We start from the raw sequence: 19,250 nt of genomic DNA, 5'->3' as shown, positions 1-19,250 counted from the left end.
CTGGCTATTTAGGGTCTCTGTCTCTGGGGAAACTTTAGATAACGAATGCAAGAGCTCATCAGAGTTCCTCTGCATCTCTCTCTTCACCTTCTGCCAAGGAATCGACTGCTGACCGCGCTGGAAGCCTGCAAACCTGCAACATAGTAGCAAAGACGACTACTGCAACTCTGTAACGCTGATCCTGCCGCCTTCTCGACTGTTTTCCTGCTTGTGCATGCTGTGGGGGTAGTCTGCCTCCTCTCTGCACCAGAAGCTCCGAAGAAATCTCCCGTGGGTCGACGGAATCTTCCCCCTGCAACCGCAGGCACCAAAAAGCTGCATTACCGGTCCCTTGGGTCTCCTCTCAGCACGACGAGCGAGGTCCCTTGAATCCAGCAACTCTGTCCAAGTGACTCCCACAGTCCAGTGACTCTTCAGTCCAAGTTTGGTGGAGGTAAGTCCTTGCCTCCCCACTCCAGACTGCATTGTTGGTAAACGCGACTTTTGCAACTTCTCCGGCCCCTGTGCACTTCCGGCGGAAATCCTTTGTGCACAGCCAAGCCTGGGTCCACGGCACTCTAACCTGCATTGCACGACTTTCTAAGTTGGTCTCCGGCGACGTTGGACTCCTTTGTGCAACTTCGGCGAGCACCGTTTCACGCATCCTCGTAGTGCCTGTTTCTGGCACTTCTCCGGTGCTACCTGCTGCTAAGAGGGCTCCTTGTCTTGCTCGACGTCCCCTCTCTCTTCAGGTCCAATTTGCGACCTCCTGGTCCCTCCTGGGCCACAGCAGCGTCCAAAAACGCTAACCGCACGATTTGCAGCTAGCAAGGCTTGTTGGCGTTCTTTCGGCGGGAAAACACTTCTGCACGACTCTACAAGGCGAGAGGGATCCGTCCTCCAAAGGGGAAGTCTCTAGCCCTTTGCGTTCCTGCAGAAACCGCAGCTTCTTCTGTCCAGTAGAAGCTTCTTTGCACCCGCAGCTGGCATTTCCTGGGCATCTGCCCATCTCCAACTTGCTTGTGACTTTTGGACTTGGTCCCCTTGTTCCACAGGTACCCCAGATTGGAAATCCAGCGTTGTTGCATTGTTGGTTTGTGTCTTTCCTGCATTATTCCTCTAACACGACTTCTTTGTCTTTAGGGGAACTTTGGTGCACTTTGCACTCACTTTTCAGGGTCTTGGGGAGGGTTATTTTTCTAACTCTCACTATTTTCTAATAGTCCCAGCGACCCTCTACAAGGTCACATAGGTTTGAGGTCCTTTCGTGGTTCGCATTCCACTTTTGGAGTATATGGTTTGTGTTGCCCCTATCCCTATGTTTCCCCATTGCATCATATTGTAACAATACATTGTTTGCACTGTTTTCTAAGACTATACTGCATATTTTTGCTATTGTGTATATATATCTTGTGTATATTTCCTATCCTCTCACTGAGGGTACACTCTAAGATACTTTGGCATATTGTCATAAAAATAAAGTACCTTTATTTTTAGTATAACTGTGTATTGTGTTTTCTTATGATATTGTGCATATGACACTAAGTGGTACTGTAGTAGCTTCACACGTCTCCTAGTTCAGCCTAAGCTGCTCTGCTAAGCTACCATTATCTATCAGCCTAAGCTGCTAGACACCCTATACACTAATAAGGGATAACTGGGCCTGGTGCAAGGTGCAAGTACCCCTTGGTACTCACTACAAGCCAGTCCAGCCTCCTACACAGAGCCAACCGGTCTTTTGGTGATGGTGGGGACAAATACTTTCCCTAATTATGATGACAGTTTTGATATGAACCTACAAGAGGCCAGTGAGCTGGACACTTCTCCTGCACAGGCTGGGATCTCCCCCTTTGTCCTTCCACAGAAGAGTCAGCTTAATTTGCCATAATCATTAGATGGGCTAATGAAGTATTAGGTTTACAGTTGCTCTCTGTGATATAAAGACCAACATCTTCACGGAAGTATTACAACCTGGACAGACCTCATCTGAACCTCTACTGCTGTTCAACGAAGCCCTATCTGTGACACCCTCATGGACAGCTGGACTAAACCCTGCTCATACCTATCATTGAACAGATAAAGGGCTTGTGGCCACAAACCTGCTCTGGATGACCGTGCTTTACAGTCACAGCACCCCACTCCTGAGAGCCTGATAGTAAAGGCCTACACTAGTAGAATTAGCCCAAATTATTTCCCTACTACTCACCTGAACAGCAGAGAGTCAAAAAGAATGGAGGCATTTGGAAAAAGGATGTTTTCTTCCGCTAGCCTCACCTTCAGGTCATTAAATGCCAGATGGATATTTTCCATCGATTATGGGACATGGTTGCTGAGATCTTGCCAGCAGTTCAAGAAGAAATCTATATCAACTTGGCACAGACAATTCAGGATGGTCAGGTTGCAGCAAACTATGTCATTTTGTCAGACCTGAACAAGACTGACAGTTTAGGCAGACTGGTTGTCACTAGTGTGATGCTCTGGCGCCACATATGGATGAGATCCACAGGCTTTCCCGGGTGATGTTCTAGTATTACCTATGGATATGCGTTTCAGTGGGTCTTACGTTTTTGGCAAGAAAGCTGACTGCCCGTGCGCGCTTCAAGAAAAGTTGAGTTATCGCATGCTCCCTCGGTCTGTCCACAGTCACCAGCAGTATTCCCAATAATGTTGCCCCTTTTGAGGCATTGCTAGCGGTTTTTCCTACAGACATTATCAAGGCCCACCACCCCAACAACAAGCACCTCGTACATTTTAGGGTTAAGGTAGGGGATCCAACAGACAATCTTCAGGCCCACACATACAGTGAACCTCTCAGTACTGAGCCCCTTCGACAGCTGCCATCAAGCCACTTCAGTTCATCTTCAGTGGCACATGATCACCTTGTGGGAGGCAGGATCAGTAATTTTCTCCATGGGTGGCATCCGAAAAGTGGGTCTGAGGTTACGCCCTGCTGTTCCTTTCTGTCTCACAGTATCTTCATCTCTTATCAGTGCATCTTTCAAGGGATCATTTCCCATTTTGCTGCATGAAATTAAGGCTGTTTTTGGACAGAAAAAGCTAAAAAGAGGTTCCCAGCACTGGAGATCATAATGGGATGCTTCTCCCATTATTTCCTAATACCAAAAAAAGGAAAGGGCAGTGACCTTCATCCTACCTTAGATCTTCAATCCCTCAATTTCTTCCTGGGGAAGGACCCATCCAAGATATGGCTGCCCTCGAACCAGGAGATTGGGATGGTCACGGTCGACCTGTAGGACTCCTATTTCTGTATGTCCATCCTGCAGTAGGACGGGCGCTACCTGCAGTTTAAGGTGGGCCATGAGCATTTTCAGTTTTACGTGATCCCCGATTGTTCACAAATGTGGTAGCAGTGGCACAGCATACCTTTGGAGATTAAGGGTCCCAGTCTTCCCCTACATCAATGACTGACTGTGAAAGATGTGCTCCCCACAGTCAGTCGTGGACAACCTCCTTAACATTGCTGGAGTTCACAATCACACCTGACTCCTTCATAAAGGCTCCATTTCATCTGAGCCATCCTGGATATAGTGCGCTTTCGGGCCTTCCGTCTGGACCTCTGAACCCAGGACATTCAGGCAGTGATTGATATTTCAGCCTCAGTCCTGGGCCTCAGCGAGGATGTTTCTCAGACCTCTTGGAGCACTGGCATCCTACTTGTTGACCATGCCTGTTTGAACATGAGGGCTCTAGCAGTGGAATCTGAACTTTTAGTCGTCTCAGCATCAAGAGAACCAGTCCGATTTCATCCTGGTTTGGAGGAGACTTCAAAAGATATGAAGTGGTGCTGCTGGACCACCGTTGGACTAGCGGGAGACCCTCTTCCTTCTCTGACCCAAAGTTTATGGTAGTGACAGACGCACCAGTGCTGGGTTGGAATGTCATTTGGTAGCGGTGGCGATCAGGCTACTCTGGTTTCCAGTAGAGACATGCCTCCACAGCAACTTGCTGGAGTTACTATCCATTTCCTTGGTGTTAAACACCTTCCTGCCATCCATCAAGGAAAGGCTAATTCAGATACTCAAGGACAACACTGCCACCATGTGGTATTGCAACAAGCAGGGTGGGATGGTGTCCTAGGCTCTGGGCCCAGAGGTCCTGCACCTTGGGAGCTGGCTGAACCATCAGGACATTTCTCTCATCGTACACCACCTGGCTGGAGTTTTAAATTCCAAGGAGGACAAACTCAGCTGGCGATGCTTAGTGGATCATAAATAGCAGTAATAACCAGAAATGGGGCAGAGTGTCTTCCAGCAGTGGTAAGAACAATAACTTGATCTCATCGTCCGCCACAGAGAACTTGCAATGTCAACGCTTTTTCATGTTGGAGTTCCCATGAAGGCTTTCCCTCTGGGTCGCATTCCACCTACAATGCAGCACAGGACTCCTGTATTCCTTCCCACTCCTACCTCGCCAGATCAGGCACAACCAGGTGCAAAACAATTTTTGGGCTCCTGGTTTGATCTGAAGAGTGTGGTACCTGGAACTCTTGAGCATGAGCATTTTTCTTCTGATCAGACTACGCTTCAGGAGGATTTTCCGCTACAGCAGCAGGGTAGGGTCCTGTTCCCAGACCTGCACAATGTCCACCTCCATACGTGGAGACTGAAAGCAGCTGTTGAGTGCTTTCAGTTCTTTTCCAGAAATAGTTGATACCATCCTGGCAGCCAAGCAGCCTTGTACAAAGTATGTTTATGTTGGATGATTGGAGAAGTTTCTGGTTTGATGTGACACCTGTAACATGGTCCTGTTGCAGGCAAAGCTGTTGAATATTTTACTGATTTATTGTCTTTGGCCCAGCAAAGGCCAACAGGATTCATTAAAGGTTGCCTGTCTACCTTCTCTGCTTTTTTTACGTTCACCAAACCACTCGTCCATGTTCAAGACATCTGTTGTGATGTGTTTTCTCAAGTGCTTGGTGTATTTGTTTCCTCCGAAAACTTTTGTGATGGCACAATGAGACCTGCATATGGTTCTTATTTTTTTCCATATACCCTGTGGCGGGAGATGTCCAGGATCAATCTAGGCGTGGCGTTCTGAATTCCCTGGAGTCTTGCTTGGAGTTTTTTGTTGATTCCAGCATAGTGTGTTGCCGTAGTCAAGCTTGCTGCTGACGAGTGCCTGGGTGACTGTTCTTGTGTCGAAGGGGATCCACTTGAAGATAGACAGTGATGCGTCAAGGATGATCCTGAGGTTGCGGGCGTGGTTGGTTGGAGTTGGGGCAGTTCTGAGGCAATTGGGTCACCAGGAGTTGTACCAAGTGGAAGTGGCAGGCCCCAGAATAAGGATCTATGTCTTTTCAGAGTTGAGCTTGAGGCACCACATCCAGTTGGCAATAGCCTTCATTCTGTTGTGAAAGTTCTTTTTTGCAGTTGATGTGTCGTTGGTGAGGGAGAGAATGAGCTGTGTATCGTCGGCATATGAGACGATCTGGAGCCTGTGGTGTCTGAAGATCTCAGCGAACAGAGCCATGTAAATGTTAAAGAGGGTGTGGGGCTCAGGAAAGAATCCTGGGGAACTCCTCAACTGGTTTCAGTTGGCTTTGAGTTGAAAGGTGGGGGCCAGACTCTCTGGGATCAGCCGGTGAGGAAGGTGCAGATGGATCCATTCTAGGGTGTTTCCGCGAATGCCGGCGTCGTGTAGTCTGGTGTATAGGGTGGTGTGGGAGATGGCGTTGAAGGCAGCGGAGAGGTCGAGGAGGATGAGGGCCGCTGTCTCGCCGTGGTCCAGTAAGGTGCAGATGTCAGCTGTGGCTGCTAGGAGTACGGTTTCGGTGCTGTGGTTGCTGCTGGATACGGATTGGGTGGGGTCAAGGATGTGGTTAGCTTCAATGAGCTTGGTGAGCTGGGTGTTGATCGCTTTTTCAATGACCGTGGCTGGAAAAGAAAGGAGTGAGATGAGTCTGTAGTTTTTCAGCTCCTTAGGTTCTCCAGAAGGTTTCTTCAGGAGAGGCTTTATCTCTGTGTGTTTCCAGGCATCCAAGAATGTGTCAGTTTTGATTGAGCAATTGATGGTGCGGCATAGTTTGGGAGCGATGACAACGTTGCTCCATTAAAGATGTGGTGAGGGAATGGGTCAGAGGGTGCCTCAAAGTGAGTGGTATTCATGAGCTTGAGGATGTCCTCTGAGGGTGAGGGGGGGTCCAGTGCTCCAAGATCAGTTGGTGATAAGTGTCTGTGGTGCTGGTGGGTGGGGCAGTAGTTATCTGCTTGCGAATCCTTCATAGATGTCCTGGATTTTCCGGTAGTAGAAAGAGGCGAGGCTGTTGCAGAGTTCTTGGGAAAGTGGGATGTCAGTGGTGTCCATGTCAGGATTTGTGAATTCCCTGACTATGGTGAAAAGTTCCTTGCTGTTGTGTGTTGGTGTTGAGCCCCTCCAGCATGGCTGATTTCTTGGTTGATCTAATGAGCTGGTGGTGGGATGTGACGGCATTTTTGAAGGCCTTGTTGTATGTAGCACTCTTACTCCTCCACTTTCTCTTGAGTCATCTGCATGTGCTCTTGGATTCTTGGAGGTTGGGGGAGAACCAGGTGAGACTTCTGTGGTGATGATTGCTGGGGTGTTCCCTTAGGGTGACTATGGTGTTGGCGCAAGTCGGCAATCTATTGGTGGAGGATCTGGGCTGTGTTGGCGTCCATGGTGTCTGTTGGTGGGGAGTGGCGTAAGCGCAGTGGTGAGCTGGGCTTCTATGACCTTGGTCCAGTTCAAGCGCGGGGGCTTGGTGCAGTTCCACTGTCTTGGTGAAAGAGAAGTGGGACTCAGTGGTGATAGGTCCTTTGGAGTTTTGAAGTGTGTGAGAAGGAGATGTGGTTTCTGGCGAGAAGACAGGGTCGAGAGTGACCTGCTGAGTGCATGGTGAGGTTTACCAGTTGCTTAAGTCAGAGTGTGGCAAGATTCTCCATGAGGGTAGAATTGTTTGGGTCACTGTGGTTGTCGAGGTGAAAGTTGAGGTCACAGAGGAGTATGTAGTCCATTGAGGTGTAGGCATGGGGGAACGAAGTCCAATAGTGTTTAGCTGAAGGGTAGGCAGGGTCCGAGGGTACTGTTATGAGCGTTCCTCAGAGGGTGGTGTTTGGATTAGTCTGGATCTGAAAGTGAAGGTGTTGGGCGATGGGGGCGGGGTCTGGATATTGCTGCTGGTTGTGAGGTGAAATTAATGTTTTGTGGACGATGGCAACACCTCCTCCAGGCCGGTTGACGGGGTCTTGATGTATTATCTAGTAACTGTCGGGAATCGGGGTGGCGATGTCCGGAGCCGAGGAGGTGGTGCTCCTGGTCTCTGTGAAGAAGATACGTTGGGGTGATGGAGTTGAGGAGGTCCGAAACTTCTTTTGCATGTTTGATGAGGGTGCAAGTGTTGAGTCGTATATTTCTGAGATGTCCAGAGGGTCCAGTTGAGGGGGGGTTTAGGATGCGAGGACAGGTGAAAGTGGAGTTACGGCGGGAGAGTGGACCTTGGGTGATCTTGGGCGAGGCGACAGACGGCAGACCCTCCGGTGTTGAGGGCATGCAGGGTCCTGGCATCGCATCTGTGGGTAGAGCAGTTACCAGGGTCCGTGGTGCAGGGCGCGGTCCAGGTGCAGACGGTCTTGCCTTTGGCATGCCCGACTGCAATTAGGAAGGGGAGGTGGAAGGGAGGGGTCTTTCAGCAGGGAGACTGGAGAGTGGTAAACACGGCACTGGGAGGGGAGTGGGCTGCAAGGGAGACGCAGGGAAACGGAGAAAGGAGGAAAAAGAGTCAAAAAGAGGATAAACGAAAAGATGAAAGGCAACAAAGCAAAAAGGCAGACAGGGCACAGAAGAGGCAGAAGGCAGCAGAGAGGGGGACAGAAGCAGCCACTAGGCCTACAGGGATGAGGCGCAGGTGGGAGCCTGCGGGAGGAGGACGGCCTCGACCGCAACGAGCCAGGCAGGCTAAGGAGGTGAAAGGCAGAAACAGGTGGAGCTGCGCGGGGGGAGCGAGGCTAACACTGACAAGAGGTCAGTGAAGTCCAAAAGATTTTCCTAATAGGGTCCAATTGGTTAGCAGCAGGAGCTTGCAGAAATAAGGAACGGCACAAATGCGCCTTATATAGCTAGGAACAGTTAGGTCAAAGTGAAGTATTAGTCAGGTAATATTTTGTAATTCCAGGTATTCAGGGGATGCATGAAGTAAACCATGCCCTTTCGTCTCCTGGCTATAAATGAGCAAATTGTGCTACAGCACTGGGACATCCAACATACCCAGTAACGACCAGTGCCCTTCTCACTATGGACCACAGAGATCTCTGACTAACATTCAACATGGGTTCTCCTCCTTTTCCATCCGTTGCAAGCTCATTCAGGTCGGTAACTCAAGATCGCAGAAGCTTGTTGTCACCCTCAAAGGGCTCAGTTGCTGCTCACCTTTGGCGGTTGGGATTTATGTTTCTCTAAAACTCCAGAGGCACAGAGCATCCTCGAACAGGACCCCATTTCACCTTGCTTGTTGCGAATCACTTTGGGGTGGTGGTGTCCATGAGAACATGCAACAGCCTCTCATTTATGGGCAGCAGGAAGGCCTTCAGAATCAATGAATGGCCCTCAACTCTAACAGATTGATACAGAAAAGGGTTTATGAACTCCACAGTCCAGCATGGGCATAGCCATCTCCAATGTAAGCTCTGGGTGAGGAAGAAAGAGGGGTCTGCCACTGACCTGATTCAGTGCAGTGAGTAATCCTCCCCAATGCAGTAAAAAGTGGTTAAAGGAACCAGTTTCGAAGTCACACTGACAGACAATCTCAAGAACAGGAACATTTCAAAACATTAGTACACAGTAATAACACTTTTTAAAAAATAATAGCAACATAAAATATTTTTTTTTATAAGTAGCAGCAATTAATTTTAGCAGCAGTCCTATTTAAAGTGCCAAGTGCAGCAGTTTTACCATGTCCGCTTTCCTGACATAGTATCAGGTGAATACAATTGTCGTCTAAAATATAAAATGAGCATGATAGCTATGTACATTGCTCACTTCACATTGCTAACCTATTAGTATAATCCTTAATTCTACTGAATTTAGCTGGCTTAGTGCTTCATTCATTAATACGTCATGTAAAGCCCATCCCGCTTACCTGTACAGCCGTGGATCTCACCGATCATCAGCAATTGTCCAAAGCAACCGGTTAGTCTGATTGCCCCAAACCAGTTGGTATGGTCTTTTCTGCTCTTTTCATGCATTCAACGCTATGGAGCAACTGGGGGCCCTGCATTTCCTACAAAGTGTAGAAGACAATATTCCTATTAGTCTGCAAGGAAGCACACTAAAGCCACTGCTTTGTATCTTTTTAATTGTATTAGCATGGACATTGCACAAGGTCAGCCTGCAGGTACATTACAAGCTACTCTGAAATTATGCACAGTCTCGAACAAGATCCCCGTCACCATGACTGTCTCAACCTTTATTCAAATCAGAAAGGACCCGAACATTCACTTCTTTCATCCCAATACCCTTCCTGTATTGTAACAGGCCCTCTTCCACCCTTTACAGCCCTCTACCGCTCCTCAAAAGGGGGCCTTCTGCTTGTGCAGCATAAATCTTTGCCGTTTGGTCTTGAATTGCCGTCTGGTGCATGAGGGCGCACTTATCATACTTCTCGTGTCCTGAGCCCAGGTACCACACACACACACACACATTGTGTGTGTCTGTGACAGACATTTGCTTCCTGCATTCGTGGCATAACTTGAATCCTGTTGTTTCCGGTTGGGACATCATTCACTAATACTCTGAAAAGGTTTTGGAGTTGTTTGGAGCAGAGCTCGGTATCTGTGTCAGAAGGCGTAGAAAGAAAGAAACTGACGTCAGCACGCAGGGGGGGCCCTTATATGCAGCTTTGTTCTGACACTTTTGGGACGGTATGGTTTCAGCGCGGAGCCGCATGATATTACCTAACGGTGCTTCGGACCCAGCCTGGCATATATTCTAAGGTGAGCGTAACTTCTTATTGACCAGGCAGACTCCTATTTGAAACAGCTGTGGTTCCCCCAGGGGTGAGGAATTGCTATAGCCCAACACCCAGGACATGTTGTTTGGGATTAAGGACTACCAGTTTTCATATTTTTTTTGTCTTTGGGACGAGTAGGCCCAACCACCTCATACACAAATCCTTTGGCTTCCAGGTTACAGTACCACATTATGGAGCAGTGAAGGGAATTGTCTGCAGTTAATGCAATATTTGTGTCCATATGCTAAATCTGTTCGAGCTTGTATTTATGGTTCAGTATTGCAAAGCCTTTTTTATTGCAGTGAGCGCTCTAAATACATGTTGTAAGCTCGGACCGCCCTACTGACAGTGATTCCAGTAAAAAATGGGTGCACACGTTTGCAAAGTTTAACAATATGAGGCAACATGTAATGCTCCCAGAATGCTTACTGATTAGATGCAGATATTTGCAGAAGCCTGAACTCAAGATTGATGACTCTTTGCTTTAAGATTAAAATGTTCACAAAAAACATGCAACTAAGTAAAAAAGTTTTGATAAATTACTGTGAAAATTTTAGGTACTATTTCTTTGAAGCATCATTCACTAAAATGTTTTGTTGTCTGCTAGTATTTCCAAAAAATATTCATAATGGAACATCAGTGAAACCAGTTTCAACAGGCCATAGCTGGAGCTGTTCAGATTGCAAATTTGTTAAATCAGTGTCTTGGCATTATCCTTAATACTCAAATCAAGGGTATTTGTCACATAAACTTAGCACTGCTCAGCCAGCAGAGACTTTCGCGGCCTTCCCGGACCTTACTGTGGACCTTCTTATAGATCTTCTTAGCACAATAAAATTAAGATCCCCACTTGACACTGCCGCTCTCCATATTCTAAAAAAAGGGCTGTGATAGTATAGTCCCGGTACTAGTAGGCGCTACTCACTCTCCCTCGCCAGAGGGTAGGTTCCCGCAAAGCATGCTGTGATCAAGCTGCTTTAAAAAAAAATTAAAAAAATCTGGACTTGAGTAGCCACAGGCCCATTTCTTTGTTGCCAGGAGTTTCCAAGCTTCTAGAAAAACGTCAATATGCACCTCTCAGCCTTTTTTGAAGTCCCATTAGATTTTTCACGCTACACAAATGTGATTTCGCCCAGCATAGCATGGAAACGGCCCTGTTAACAGCATCGGAGGAAGCTAGGCAGCTGCAGGATCAAGGAGGCTCAGCTGCGATTATTATGTTAGATCTTAGTGCGGCCTTTGATACGGTGGACCATGCTACTCTTTTTCTCTGTATAACGCAAGCTGTCATTGAAGGTTCAGCCTTAAAGTGGTTTTTGGAAAATAGAACGTTTCAGGTTCTTGATCGTACCTTTTACTCTAATACTCTTTCAGTGAGGTTTGGGGTGCCCCAGGGGTCTTCCCTGAGCCCCACTCGCTTTAACATTTATATGCGCCCACTGACAGAGATTGTTCACTCCTATGGGCTAGTTATAATTTCTTATGCAGATGATACTCAGCTGGTGATTTTAATTTCCCCTTCCTGTAGCCCCTCCCAACTTAGTCTCTCCTCTGTTTCCAGGAAGTAGCTAGCTGGATGTCTAACTGTAAACTCAGACTGAATGAAGATAAAACAGGGGTGATGATCCTGAGTAGTAACTTGAGTAGGGGGCTCCCCTGAGTGAGCTCTGCTGGGAAACCTACCTAGTCCTAAGCCTGTGATAAGAAAAAAAGAAACCTAAGTATCTGGCTTGATAACAGGCTCTCGCTGCCAGATGTTTTAGTATCCTGAGATTGAGGACGGTAATGAATCTTTCACCTTTTCTGGAAAAAAGACTTGTCATTCAGACCCTCATCAACTCTCAAACTGATTACAGAAATTCCTTGTATCTGGGTTCCTCTCAAGATATTACCAAGAAACTACAGGTTATTCAAAACTCTGCAGCGCGTCTTCTTATTAACGTTCCGAGGCAACCTTCAGTAAACACTGCCTTGAAAGACCTTCATTGGCTTGCTGTGAAGCAGTGGATGCAATTCAAAGCCTTGTGTATTTTACTCAGAGCCTTGTATAAAAGAGGCTGTCTACTGTTAGGTCCTTTAAGCAAACAAGTGGGGAGTGGCAACTTGGGAAGTACTATGATGTTACTGCCAGTGTGCTGGCTTGTTTTCATACTCCTAGATAGGACACTCTTTACTTCCTGTAGCTACCTTTGCTAGAGCAGTTGGCCAGAGACAAAATCACAAAACTACATAAGTAAAGTTTTGCCAGATTCTGAAATGATCCTCAGAATGGTGATGAAATGATTTCTTAGATTGTATCCACACAAACCACCTCGGTAGGATGATGGCCATGCCAGCAAATAAACAAAACAAAAAAAGTGAGTCCTCTATCTTAAGCAGATCTAGGTCATAGAAATGAATAGATTTAAATGACAGATTTGTTACCATTGCCAAGCTCAATAAAACACTCAGTGTTTGACATGGATATGTTGATGGTGTCACACACCCTGAATTACCCCAGGTGTCTAGGTTTTAGAAATGTCTGTTTAGAGAGTTTCCTTGGGTTTGGGGCTAAGCTTGGGCCCAAATTTCACAGCTACCTACATCGGAGGGAAAAGGTAGTTTTTCATGCCAACATTTTGATGGCACATGATCTTTCCTGTCACATGTGCTAGGCCCCGCCACATAGCTGGAGTACTGTTTTTAGCCAATGTGGTGTGGGGCTGCTGGGTGGTAGCTGTGTTGTTAGCTCCTCAGCAGATTCTGGAACATTTTTATCCACAAAAGTGTGAGGCAAATACTCATTTTACCCAAAATTTGAAATTTGCAGGACATTGAAGGTAAGAGACATTAGTGGGGTCCACGCATGCCACTCAACCCTGGACTGCTCTAGGTGTTCTGTTTTCATAAACTGCCACATGTTACTGTTAACTCAGAGCTCATCCTCTACTTAACTATAAACCTGCACCAGTTTTTTTTTTTTTTCCCCGCAACCATTAGTGATTGGTTCCAAGAGCAAATACTTATAACAGTTTCAGAATATTAACCCATGGTGTACTGATTTTGAGCAGTAAAGCCAGGTTAAGACACCAACCATTCAGACACCTTTTAGACGATACCCACAAAGCTATTCACTTTGTCAGTCGTGGACCCAAAACCCAACAAATGCCCACCATTTAAGGGCTGATAACTTTCATGCGTCCAAAGGACTGAAATACCTGCCAGGCTGCCTTTCAGCCAGTTATCAGCCAACTGACACGCCTCAAGCAAAACCGCTATGCACATACCCCCAGCCAACAACCATACAATCGCCTCTACACACATGGGGCCATTCATTTATAGTAGTAGATGCCATCATCTGTGTGTCTCTCCTACCATGACTATCTGACTTTTACCTTAACCCCCTTAGCTGCCAGGCCTTTTCCCCCTCAGGTGCCAGGCCTTTTTTTTTAGCTATTTGGAGCAGTTTGCGCTTAGGCTCTCTTAGCTTGTTGTCCACATAAGCTACTGACGCCAAATTTGCGTCCTTTTTTTCCAACATCATAGGGATTCTAGAGGTATCAAGAGTTTGTGGGTTCCCCTAAAGGAGACCAAGAAATTAGCCAAAATACAGCATAAATTTAGTTTTTTTTAAATGGGGAAAAGGTCTTCAGAAGAAGGCTTGTGTTTTTCCCTGAAAGTGACATCAACAAAGGGTTTGCCTGTTCCTGAAAGCTGGTGATTTTAGCATGGCAGACTTGAATCAGAAAACCACATTTTTCAACACAATTTTGTCATTTTACTGGGACATACCTCCTTTTTCCTATTTTTTTGTGCTTTTAGTCTCCTTCCAGTTAGTGACAGAAACGGGTGTGAAACCAATGCTGGATCCCAGAAAGCTAAACATTTCTGAAAAGTAGACAAAGTTCTGAATTCACCAATGGGTCATTTGTGTAGATCCTACAAGGTTTTCCTACAGAAAATAACAGCTGAAATAAAAAAAATATTGAAATTGAGGTGAAACAATCAGCGATTTTTCTTCACGTTTTACTCTGGAACTTTTTACTGCGATGTCAGATGTTGAAAAGCAATTTACTGTTAAATCTGCAGGATTCTTCTGGTTGTGGGGATTAATAGGGCTTGTAGGTTCATCAAGAACCCTAGGTACCCAGAGCCAATAAATGAGCTGCACCTTGCAATGGGTTTTTATTCTATACCAGGTATACAGCAATTAATTTGTTGAAATGTCGAGAGTGAAAAATAGGTAACAGGAAAACCTTTGTATTTCGAAAATGGGCACAAGATATGGTGTTGAGAAGCAGTGGATATTTGCACATCTCTGAATTCTGGGGACCCCAAATTAGCATGTGAATTACAGGGCATTTCTCAAATACACTTCTTTATTACACACTGTCTTATAGTTGGAAGGAAAACATGTAGAGAAACACAAGGGGCAATAACACTTGTTCTGCTATTCTGTGTTCCCCCAAGTCTCCCGACAAAAATGGTACCTCACTTGCGTGGTTAGGCCTAATGCCCACGACGGGAAACGTAACATGGACACATCACATTTTCCCAAAGAAAACTGACGTGTTTTTTGGAAAGTGGATTTTGGCCTGTTGGTCAGCCAGCACCTAGGAAAACTTCCCAAATCTGTGCATTTTTTTAAACTAGACAACTACGGGAATCCAGGATGGGGTGACTTGTGGGGCTCTCATCAGGTTCTGTTACCCAGAATCCTTTGCAAACCTCAAAATATGTCCCAAAAACACTTTTTCCTCACATTTCAGTGACGGAACATTTTGGAGTCTAAGAGGAGCTACAGATTTCCTTCCACCCAGCGTTCCCCCAAGTCTCCTGATAAAAATGGTACCTCCTTTGTGTGGGTAGGCCTAGCGCCCGCAACAGGAAATGCCCCAAAACACAATGTGGACACATTCTCCCAAAGAAAACAGACCTGTTTTTTGCAAAGTGTCTAGCTGTGAATTTTGGCCTTTATCTCAGCCGGCACCTAGGGAAACCTACCAAACCTGTGCAGTTTTTAAAACTAGACACCTAGGGGAATCCAAGATGGGGTGACTTGTGGGGCTCGCAACAGGTTCTGTTACCCAGAGTCCTTTGCAAACCTCAAAATTTGGCAGAAAAAACACCTTTTCCTCACATTTATGTGACAAAAAGTTCTGGAATCTGAGAGGAGCCACAAATTTTCTTCCACCCAGCGTTCCCCCAAGTCTCCCGATATAAATGGTACCTTACATGTGTGGGTGGGCCTAGTGCCCGCGAAAGGAAATGCCCCAAAACACTATGTGGACTCATCAACATTATCAAATACTAAACTACCTGTTTTTGTGGGGGTGGGGACCTGCGTTTTTGGTCCTGGGCTCAGCAGCCATATAGGGAAACCTACCAAACCCAAACATTTCTGAAAACTAGACACCCGAGGGAATCCAGGGAGGTGTGACTTGCATGGATCCCCCAATGTTTTCCTACCCGGAATCCTTAGGAAACCTCAAATTTAGCTACAAAAAAAATCACATTTTTGCCACATTTATGTGTGGGATCACTGCACCAGGACAAATTTCCTACCACCCATCGTTCCCCTCAGTCTCCCTCTTATTTTGAAAAAAATAAATCTTCCCTGGTCTCTTGTGGGCTTTCTGTCCCCCTTGGGGGCAGATGGGCCTTCCAAAAATAGGTCGATCTGCCTCCAAGGGGGCAGATATGGCCAACAGTAATGTGCCCTCATGGGAAGCGACCCTTGCCCAAGGGGCTGCCCCCCAAGCAAAGCACACACATCAATCCCTGGGGCCTAAGTGGTTTCTCCCCTTCCCCACCCCTCCCCCGGGGGCAGATCGGCCCAATATAAATAGGTTGCTCTGCCCCCAAGGGGATAAGAAATGGCATAAAATAAATTTGTCACCCCACCCCCCCAGGGAGCGACCTTTGCCTAAGGGGTCGATACACTTGCGTGAAATTGGGACAAGAAAAAAATCCCTGGGGCCTAGTGGTTTCTGCCCCCCCCCCCCCCCCCCCCCCCCCCCCCCGCCCCAGGGCGCAAATCGGCCTAATAAAAATAGGCCGACCTGCCTCTGGGGAGGGGCAGAAAAGGCCTAAAAATATTTTGCCCCCTGGAGGGCGGCCCTTGCCTAAGGGGGCAAAATATTTTTAGCCCTTTTCTGCCTCTCCCCAGGGGCAGGTCGGCCTATTTTTATAAGGCCGATCTGCGCCCTGGGGGGGGGGGGGGGGGGCAGAAACCACTAGGCTCCCCTTCTATATAAATATAAATAAAAAACAAACCTCCTTGGTCTCTAGTGGTTTCTGCCCCCCTTGGGGGCAAATTGGCCTAATTAAAATAGGCAGATCTGCTCCCTAGGGGAGTAGAAATGGCCTAAAAGTAAATTTGCCCCCAACAGAGTGACCCTTGCCTAAGTAGTCGCTCCCCACATATTAAAAAAATGTTATTTTTTAAAATTATCCCTGTTGTCTAGCGGTTTCTGCCCCCGGGGACAGATCGGCCTAATTATAATAGGGCCGCTCCATTACCCAGACATCATAGTACCTCAAAGGAAAGGAAAGGCCTTTCCTTTCCTTTGATGCCTCTCTCGGCCCCTCCACTTGATCGGAGGAGAAATGCTTTTGTATTTCTCCTGATCCGGCAGGTCTCTGATGAGGTCAGCGTGCTAACATCATCAGACGTCTCAGGAGGTTCTGGGGGTTTGGGGTGGAAGGGGAAGCGATTCCCCGTCCATCCCTTCCCAGGGGAGGGGGCTGTGAGGCTCCTGGGGGGAGCGCTAGTGCTTCCCCCGAGGGCCCGTATCTGGACATAACGGTTGCATCCTGGGCAATCTACAGTGTGTTGACAGTAATGCACTTCCAAAATGGGGGACAGAACATCCTTCACATTTCGACCGAGGATGAAGGTAGCAAGTAGGGATCAAACAATGCCATTTTCTACACACTTAGTCGTTAAATACCCAATGGCTCAAATTTAATTTTGGAAGAAAACATCTTGGATTATGGCATATTTTTCCAAATTAGATGGAGCAGTTTAAACGGTTAAACAGCTAATCGGACAAATAAGAGCCTTGGAAGGTATGTATTCATGCACAGTTATTTAAAGCTAGATACTAACTTTTCATCTGTTTGCGGCACTTGAGTTAGCTTCTCAGAACTTCACTTTTGTGTGATGAAAAATGAAGCAAGTTTGAAAACACAGGCCTGGTTGAATGGTCACTGGGGACAGTAATATCTACTATAATGTGTTTTTTTGCTTAGTGAAAAATCTATGTTGGGAGAACACGGCACCTATGATCTGGTGCATGAATGCGGTCAGCAAACTGCCAATCCTGCAATCTTGAAATACCCACCACAATTAATGAAGTTGAGATGACTGCTTCTAGAGCAATAACGGCTAATTGGAAATCTAGGAAGGACATCAGTCTTTTCTTGGTGGTCTGACAAAAGAGAATATACACATTGTATGTTGTTAACTTCTTATACTATGTGTGAGGTTTTAGAGCTTGCGTTATATGGTTGAAATACTTGGTCATTTTTATTCACTCTACCCACATACTTGTTGAAATCACGTATACAGGTAAGCTTCTCCATTATTTGAGTTAGGGCCAGGGCAGCAGTCATCCAAGAAGATGCCATCTCTCAACTATCTAAAACTTTTCTCTAAAAATGTTGCTGCTGTCTGTGTAGATGTTCTCTTAGAAATGGTGTGTGCGAGAAATCAGCTTAAAATGAGAATGTGGTGCTGTGCAAGTGAGAGTGTAGTAATGTAAAACAAATTGTCTCATAGAAAAGGGACTTACCCCTTTCCACAGTAAGATGCAATAAAGATCTCCAAAGAAGTTTAACAGAAAAAAATTACTTACGCTTGCCACACACACACAGTGACTCAGAACACAGTTAACCATGTGCTCCTCTGCTTCTGCCTACCACAGCATCTTGCAGTGTGTCAGCCCCATTTTGCCATTGATCAGTTATTGTGCCGTACACATTTTAATTTCACCTACCATAGCATACATCACCAATTGTTCTGCTGTCAGGCCATTCACATTTTGGTTGTGCTGCCCAGGACGACGTTGGAAAGGCCCTTGGCAGTCACAATATAAACTGAGGCCTTCAGGTTTTCTATTCCCTGGAAGGTGCCCAATTCCCCCCCCCCCAAACATGGAAGGGGAATCCTCCAAAAATAGTTATGTCCTGTGGAAGGGTCAGTCCATGCCAAAGTGGTCAACACCTCCAAAAAATAGAGAGAAAGCCTTGGCGTCTTGTTGGATTCCTGCATGTAGATCATATACGTCAGCGATCCACATGCACAAATCTGTTTGAGGAAGGCATTGCTGGGGGGAGCAATTTGCAACAGATTAGCATTGAGGGTGGCTGGCCTGCTCTTCCTGGCTTCATCTGGTGGGATATTTGATATGGGTAGTATCGGATTCCAAATTATAGAGAGAATCATGGTGGCTTTCCCTCATGTAGTACTGGATTTCAGGTTTCAGAGAGAATATTAGTGTAAAACTTGCTTTATTGAAGATTAGTCTCTGTTAGTGCTGTGCGCCTTCGCTTTGACTTTGTTCCATCAGGAAATGACAAACTGTATAAGTGCCACCCCTGCATGTGGATGTCAGTTCCTTTCTTTCCATACCTTCAAATGTGGATCCAGAGCTTCCCCTCTTCTAATCGCTTTGACAACTTTTTTCCCAAAAAATTCTCTAACCACTATGTAAGGGTTACTGTGCCCTTCTAAACTTACAGGATTTAAACCTTGCCAGGACTATCATAAACAAACATCTATGACAATGTTGATGTTTGGACTTAGGGCATGGCTCTAAGATGTGTGAGGAATGCACCCTCAAGTACAAAGTCAATCTGGAAACATGAAGCAAAGTTCTAAGTCGCCAAACACTGGGGAAAAACATGCATGTCCCGCTTCCATTTGAAGACCGGAGTGCAGGCTCGCTTCCAGGGTCGTTCCCACAACTTGTCCTCATCGCTTTTGAAGTCCTCAGATAAGTCCAAATTGAAGACAAAGAGGAAACGCAAAAAAGCCATACGGGACTCGTCCCCATCTTGCCACTGTCTATCACCAGAGCAGTCACAAGGTTGTAGTCTGTGCTGTTTGTGCCTCTGGACTCGCACTACTTTTTGAATTCTGTACCAGCCCTGATACCGACTTCCACGGTGTCATCTGTCTCTTTTGATTGCAACACCAGCCCGATGCTGGAGAAAGACCCTCTACCGATACTGGTGCCCTACTCGGAGCCAAACTTATCTCAACTTTGACTAAGGTCATGTCCTGAAAGCACTTTGACGCAGCCGG

The 19,250-nt window shown here is 46.4% G+C and overlaps 1 protein-coding gene and 1 long non-coding RNA gene across 3 annotated transcripts in view; one reads left to right on the top strand and one right to left on the bottom strand.

The window, feature by feature from the left end:
• The window catches only part of EXOC6B (exocyst complex component 6B), a 1,319,737-nt gene that overhangs the window by 1,067,750 nt on the left and 232,737 nt on the right, over positions 1 to 19,250 (top strand). The gene's annotated exons all lie outside the window — the stretch shown is intronic.
• Positions 1 to 19,250, bottom strand: part of LOC138296252 (uncharacterized) — a 187,066-nt gene that overhangs the window by 52,792 nt on the left and 115,024 nt on the right. The window contains exon 3 of the long non-coding RNA XR_011203795.1: positions 9,092 to 9,232. This is a non-coding gene — a long non-coding RNA (uncharacterized lncRNA). The remainder of the gene's footprint in view (positions 1 to 9,091; positions 9,233 to 19,250) is intronic.

This window comes from Pleurodeles waltl, chromosome 1_2 (genome assembly GCF_031143425.1).
Source record: "Pleurodeles waltl isolate 20211129_DDA chromosome 1_2, aPleWal1.hap1.20221129, whole genome shotgun sequence".
NCBI lineage: Eukaryota > Metazoa > Chordata > Amphibia > Caudata > Salamandridae > Pleurodeles > Pleurodeles waltl.
The sequence above is the reverse complement of the archived record's forward strand: the minus strand, read 5'-3'. Positions and strand labels throughout refer to the sequence as shown.